Here is a 6,951-nt window from a genome sequence, read left to right as displayed (position 1 = left end):
ATGGCAATACTCTGTCAAAATTTTGTTCGATTCTGTCCGTCCGTTTAGGCTGCAACCTGGCACATACATACATACATACTTCCACAAATATATAGGAGATATATATATGTATACATACATACGTGCATTCAAACATACATATATACATATGTAGGTACTCGTACCCGTCATGCGTCGCTTTATTTATTTTTTCCCCTTCCCTATACTACCTATGTATATCTTCCTTCTCACTCATGTAACGTTTTCAGTTTTAAAAATTTCACTCTCCATTTTTGCGATACCGCCGCCTAAGAAGTTTCACTTCAACAAGCGCACTTGCCTTCTAATCGTCGTGGTGAGCAAGTGCGCGGACAAGAAAAATAAACTGTTTGCTTAATTGACGAGTTTATTTGAAAGTTTACGGGCCAATCTCATACATATGCAATGCTTGACGTATTTATTTGATTGTCTCCGTGGCGCTTAAGGTTCTGGTTTTGTTTACAAATGCACCCGTGCCTATCGTTTGACACTTTTCATGAACTTGCAGGAAGAAAAACTTCGGACTAAAACCTGCAACTTCTGACTGAGAGAGAGAGCAAGTTACTCTCACAAAAATGGTTTGACTTAGAGGTTTTTGGGCACCTGGAACGCTTTCAATGTCTTGCTAAGTGAGCCGATTTTGTCAAGAGGGAGCGAGAAAACTGTTTTTTTTGAGCAAACCTTTTATTATTGAATCATGGTAGAAGCCAAGGCATATTAAATAAGGTAGAAGTGATTTTGACATTTCTCTCTTTTGAACACCGACTATAACGTCAAACGATGAATAACTTTTAACCCTTTTCAAGTTGGAATTTTCTATTTTTCATTAAAAATTCAACTGCGTGCTGTGAGATAGTTTTGAATTGTGTGATTTTTTTTATGTATTTCGACCACATCCATTTATAGATACATATACCAAAAATGAAAAGGGGTAGAAACTACGAGTGTTGCGGTGTGTGTGGCAGGAGCCAAGTGGGGCGATACTTTAAGGCGCATAGGTCCGAAGTTAGAAGACTTCGTTGGGAGTACAGCTGCGGTGTTCAATTGGAAGATTCGTCCTGTGTCTGTGAAAATTATTTCAACGCGCATTCGTTCATACCCAGAAGGGAGATTATGTAACCAGTTTGCGACAATTTTCGAATCGCTATCGCACTTTTTGACGCAAAAATATTTATATCATGCGTCAAAAAGTGCGATAGCGATCCGAAAATTGTCGCAAACTGCTTACAGAATCTCCCTTAGGTGCAGTTTCCATGCCCTTGGAGATTCCTGTGCTTGAAATGCCCGAAGCACACGAAAATTCAGAAGTGACGATACCATCTGTTGATGCGCAAAGTGAGTAAGTCTGCAAGAAATAAGTAGTTTCTTACAAAATACCAAAACAATCACGCCAGGACCTAGATTTACACTGATATACATAAATAAGTATGTACGAGAAAATTCTTGTATATATATATATATATATATATATATATATATCCATAAGGTTCTCGGAAACGGCTCTAACGATTTTGATAAAATTTTGTACACAAATAATGTTTTGGATTTTAAGGTTGTCTGAATAGGCAATATCCCCGAGAAGACTCGTATAAGGTTGCCACCTATTCGAAATTAGTTACAAAATAATTTAAACATCATATGGGTATGGATATGGGAAGTTAGTTTAAAGATCCCTAATTCAAAAATGTTTTTAATACGGTTGCTACCTATTTTGAATCGCGTATTTATTTAATTTTTTGTTTAGAAAAAAGGGTAAAATATTACTATTCATTGGTACCAACAGAAGCTTCTTAAACAATGCTTTCCCTATACACAAAATGTTATATCCTAGGATAATAGAGTAAGGTTGCCACTTATTTTCGATCATACACAATTTATCTAAAACATCGCAAATGGATATCAAATGAAAGTATTGTTGAGAACTTTGGTCAGAAAATATTTTCCATCAGGGTTGCCACGCTTCCTTGTAATGCAAATTTTTACTTTGTTAATCTCAATCAACATTTTTTTATGTATACATACATAGTACACATATGCTCAAGATATGGTACCATTCATTCCAGCGTATTTCGGAATAGGGTTGCCACCTAAATTTTAGAGTAAAGAATTTACTTAATAGATATGGAAATCCTATATTTTTTTGTTTATTTCCAAAATATTTTTTAAAGCTGTCCAAATCTTGAAAACTTTAAAAAGTATATGCACTCCGGGCACGGCTCAGTCAACCTGGTACTAATAAACTAAACGCGCGAATAAAAGCAAAAAACTGTTTACAACAGTTTCATAAAACATTTCTTCCATTTAATTACCTGGTTTCCTTTAGGAGGTATTCGTTTCTGTCCATATGCATACGTGCATATAAGATGCGAATGCAATTAAAGTTCTTTGAAGGTAATATTGAAGTAATTCTGAAAATTAGTATATGCACGTACATATGTATGTACATATTTATGCTGATGCGTTTCCGTGGTGAAATTATAAACAGATGAAGTAATAAAACAGCTTTCTACCTTTAATTTCCTGGCATTCGGCTATCTTGTACAAGTTTTTAAAGGCAAGTTTTCAAATAAGATAGTGTCAAATCTTTCATCTCGCTCTTATTGCTGCATCTGGTATAATTTCAACATGATACGTTTAAATTGATGCTAATTTGTAGCAAACATAGCACTCGCACCTCAAAGGGTTAATTTGTTTGTTTACAGTTTTTTGACATTATAACTAGCTACACGAGAGTTCGAGCTAGTTGTCACTTCTACCTTATTAAATATGCCTTGGTAGAAGCCATGGTACAATAATTACAAGTATTGTCTTCCCAGAGAGGGCATATTCCGATCTGCCTTATTTTATGCAAGAAAGTACGAAAACGCAAAACCAGCAAGAAGTTGGTAGTTTTATGAACAGCTGATTAATTTGTTATTTTCCGATGCAACTTTTTTCGAAAACTAGTATTTCCCATCTTATTATATGTTTAAAAAGGTTTATTTTGTCAATTGCTACTCTAAAAGCACCACAAACAATTATTTTGTTACTGTGAATTACATTAACAGGTCTATTCTGCACGTTACCGAAGATTTTGTGACCGGAAAATTTTATTACCAAAAAATGTTATCACTTCTTGTCACCGCGATTCTAGGTACGTTGGTAATGCAGTGAAAATATTCAGCAATTCAGCTATGGAGATTTGTTCCTGTATTGCATATTTCACGGGGCAATATTTTGTTACCAGCTTATGAGATGGTAACCAAATTTACCGGTTACAAGTAGGGTTGCCAGACGTACTGCTTTTGGGAGTAAACGTACTCCTTTTTATTGCAATGTACTCCCTTATGCTCCCAAAAAAAATATCTGGAAATGTACTCCTTTATTAGTTTTGTACTTCTTTTGAACTCCTTTTTCCAGCTATTAATATTTTATCATAAACAGGGTGTAAAGTAATAACTGTCGCACAGGGTTTTTTGAAAAATAAAATGGTCCTTTATCTGTACAAAATTTTGAAATAGATATTAAAATAATTCAACTTGCAGGGAAAAGAGAACAGAAGACTATGCAAGCAAAATGTTGTTTGCTCATATATGTAAACATACACATTTAGTACATGCACACATACATACATATAGCAGCAGTTAATTTCATTTAAAGAAATGGCGTGTCGTCCATTTCCGCTGTAGCGTGTGTAAATAGTGCATATATTTAGGCGACATATTTAACTTCTCCTGGCGGGGCGACATATTTAACTTCTCCTGGCGGGTGTCGCCCCGATGTCGCTCTAGAGTCGTCTAGTTGCATATGATGCCTACAACGAGGTTGATATCTAGACTAGGTTGATATCTAGAATTTGCCATAAATAGCTTTACTAAATTTATAGTATAAATGGTGGTCTGGACATACAAAATTGCAAGTTGAGAAAAGCGTTGTAAAATGGCCATACATTCAGGAAGAGTCCGAAATTATCTTGTAGAGTTTAGTTATTTATTTTTAGTATTTATTGTTGCTTTGAAAAATATATCTAAGATATATTTGTTTGTTGTACCTAATTAATGGTAATTTGTAACAATAAATTGCAGAAAACAATTAAAAAAAATAGAAATGTACTCCTTTCTTCGTTTCAGAATCTGGCAACCCTAGTTACAAGAGAGCACAGAATGCGAAAAAGGTTTAAAAATTTACAGACACTTTAATTACCGGTTACAAAATTTATGTTACCAGCGCAGAATAGAACTGTAAGCATCATGCCATCAGCGGTTTTTCTTACTAGCAAATAGTTGCGAGTAAACATTTATTCAGTAAAAATTCAGTAAAACTTGCAAGTTCAGCTATCATTTTTGCTCTCTCAATTTCCCCTCTTTTGCTAGTTTCTTACAAGTTTTTGTGTACGAAAACGACATCCAGTAAAAAACAAGTAAAATTAGCACTGGATTTACTGGATAGTGCGTACGCGAACAGGGCTTATGTTTTTTTTCACGTTATCTCAACAGCTGCTGTAGCCGAATGGATGTGTGTTTGACTGCCGGGTTGACGGGTTGAAAACCTGTGGCATGGGACTTACCAGACATTACCTTTTCCCACTGGGTAGTTAGCGTTAGCTAGAAATATACACAAAGTGCCACAGAAAACAATACACTATACATCTTTGTAGCAAATGAGTCACTCAGTTTCAGTGCACGGACTTGACCACTTTATTGGTAGGTCTACCACCTTTTTAGTTGTATTTTATTTTTTACCATTTTTACCAACATAGGCAAAAAATCTACCAATACATTTCGGAAAGAAAGCAAAGAGGTTTAATTGAATGCAGTGTATGTAAGCATATTTTGTCATCGAACACACCTAAAATACTTACAAATGGAAAGTTAACTCTGACCTCGTCCAATTTAAAAGAGAAATTGCATCTCTATTAGCTGTTTATGGAAATATTTTTTGTTAGCAATACGCTTTTTGTTGAGGATGACAAACGAATGGTATGCAAACTTCAAGCATACGATGACGATTTCGTTTATTTCATAAAATGTTGAACTTCCCCGGTGCAAAATTTGTTTGATGTTACACTCAACCCTGTAAAAGGGTAGGTTTTTGCCTTCTTGTTCTTGTCTAGCTAACGTATTTCATAATATTGTCGTTTTGCGCAACCGTCTCCCCTGACAAAGCTTCAAGGGCAGATAATGTGCTTTTTTTGCCTTGCTCATGACGAATTAATAGAAGGATATAGCAGGAGTACAAAAACAAAAATTACACGAACTATATGAATAAAAACTATTTAATATAGTTTTTTTTTTTAATTCTACCATCTTTTGTATGTAAAATCTATCACTATTAATTTTCTCGAAGTCCATGCCCTGGTCAGTTTGCATGCGCTCCCTTTGTATTTTGGTTTGTTGCGTGAATGAGGAGGCGGTGATGGTATTGGTGGCGTTGGCGGAAAGCTTTAAAATATTAAACAAAACATTAAATCTTAGGCATTGCGAATGAAAGGGCCACAAAGGAGTACCACCGACAAGGATATACCCGAGCGATTGCTGGGAAGGAGGCACCGCACCGGATGTATCCAACTGTCTGTCTTGTATCCGTTGTTATTCTTTTTTAAATATTGTGTGGAGACTTAAAACATTGCGGTTTTATTCATTTCCTTTTTATTTTCATTCACATGTGCGCTGTGCAAACACTGTATACTAAATATAAACATACACACATACAAATAAAATAAACAGAGTGTGTTATTCTGTCACTACTGCCCTATCGAATAAAATGTGGTCAAATTTAATTTAATTTGTTGACTTGAGAACGGCCAAATATTTTGTATATATATTGCATTACTTTTAGACACCATTCTTTAATTGTGAAATACATGGAATGGAAGAAATAACGTTTCCGTTGTTGAGGAAAACTTTTTGTTTAAATGGCCTTTTAATTGGACTAAGATTTTGTAGAGGAAGGAAATATAGTCTTAAGAGTTAAAACATCTACAGAAACTTTCTTTTCATTTATTAGGTGATTTGGCATATCAGTAGTTTTTTCCAGTGTCCTTGACAATATATATTTAATATATGGCCAAATTTCATACCACTTTTCTTTTATATTGTTATAAAAACATAATTCATTCTACAGCAAAAACCAGTAGAACCGATTCTTTCAATTTCATATAGAACTCGGGAAAATTCAATAAATACCAAAAAATTTCCATCAAAATTTTCATCTTTTCAATTCGATTTCTTAGAGAAATTTTGAGTAAGCAGTTTTGTAGCTTATTAAATTTCAATATAATAAGGCGCAACTTTTAAGTCTTTAAAAATTACAGTTAATTTTTGAGAATTTTGTTTGTTAAGCGTGTTTCGCGTTTTCTTCCATATAACGCATGAACAAAGTTTATTTTATATGGAAGAAAATGCGCAACACCCTCTAAAAAAAAAATCTCAAAAATCAACGGTAATTTTTATGGACTTTAAATTTACACCTTGTTATTTGAAATTTAATGACCTTCAAAACTGCTTACTCAACAATTTTTTAAAAAATCTAATTGAAAATATTGATGGAAATTTTTTGGTATTTCTTGAATTCTCCCGAGTTATATATGAAACTGAAAAAATTGATTCTGTTGGTTTTTGCTGTTGAACTAACTGTACTTAAAAATAAAAAGAAAAATTTGGTAATGAAATTATAAATAAAGAAACGTCTGGGTATTAATTCTTTTGACACTTATTCTTCCTCTTGACACTTATTTGAGAAATTTGATTTGCCTCTCTTACTTATTGAACCAAAGCTCTTGCATAGGTAACGGGTGATTTTTTTGAGGTTAGGATTTTCATGCATTAGTATTTGACAGATCACGTGGGATTTCAGACATGGTGTCAAAGAGAAAGATGCTCAGTATGCTTTGACATTTCATCATGAATAGACTTACTAACGAGCAACGCTTGCAAATCATTGAATTTTATTACC

Source organism: Rhagoletis pomonella, unplaced genomic scaffold (assembly GCF_013731165.1).
Source record: "Rhagoletis pomonella isolate Grant_MI unplaced genomic scaffold, Rhpom_1.0 Rhpom_scaffold_00001, whole genome shotgun sequence".
NCBI lineage: Eukaryota > Metazoa > Arthropoda > Insecta > Diptera > Tephritidae > Rhagoletis > Rhagoletis pomonella.
The sequence above is the reverse complement of the archived record's forward strand: the minus strand, read 5'-3'. Positions refer to the sequence as shown.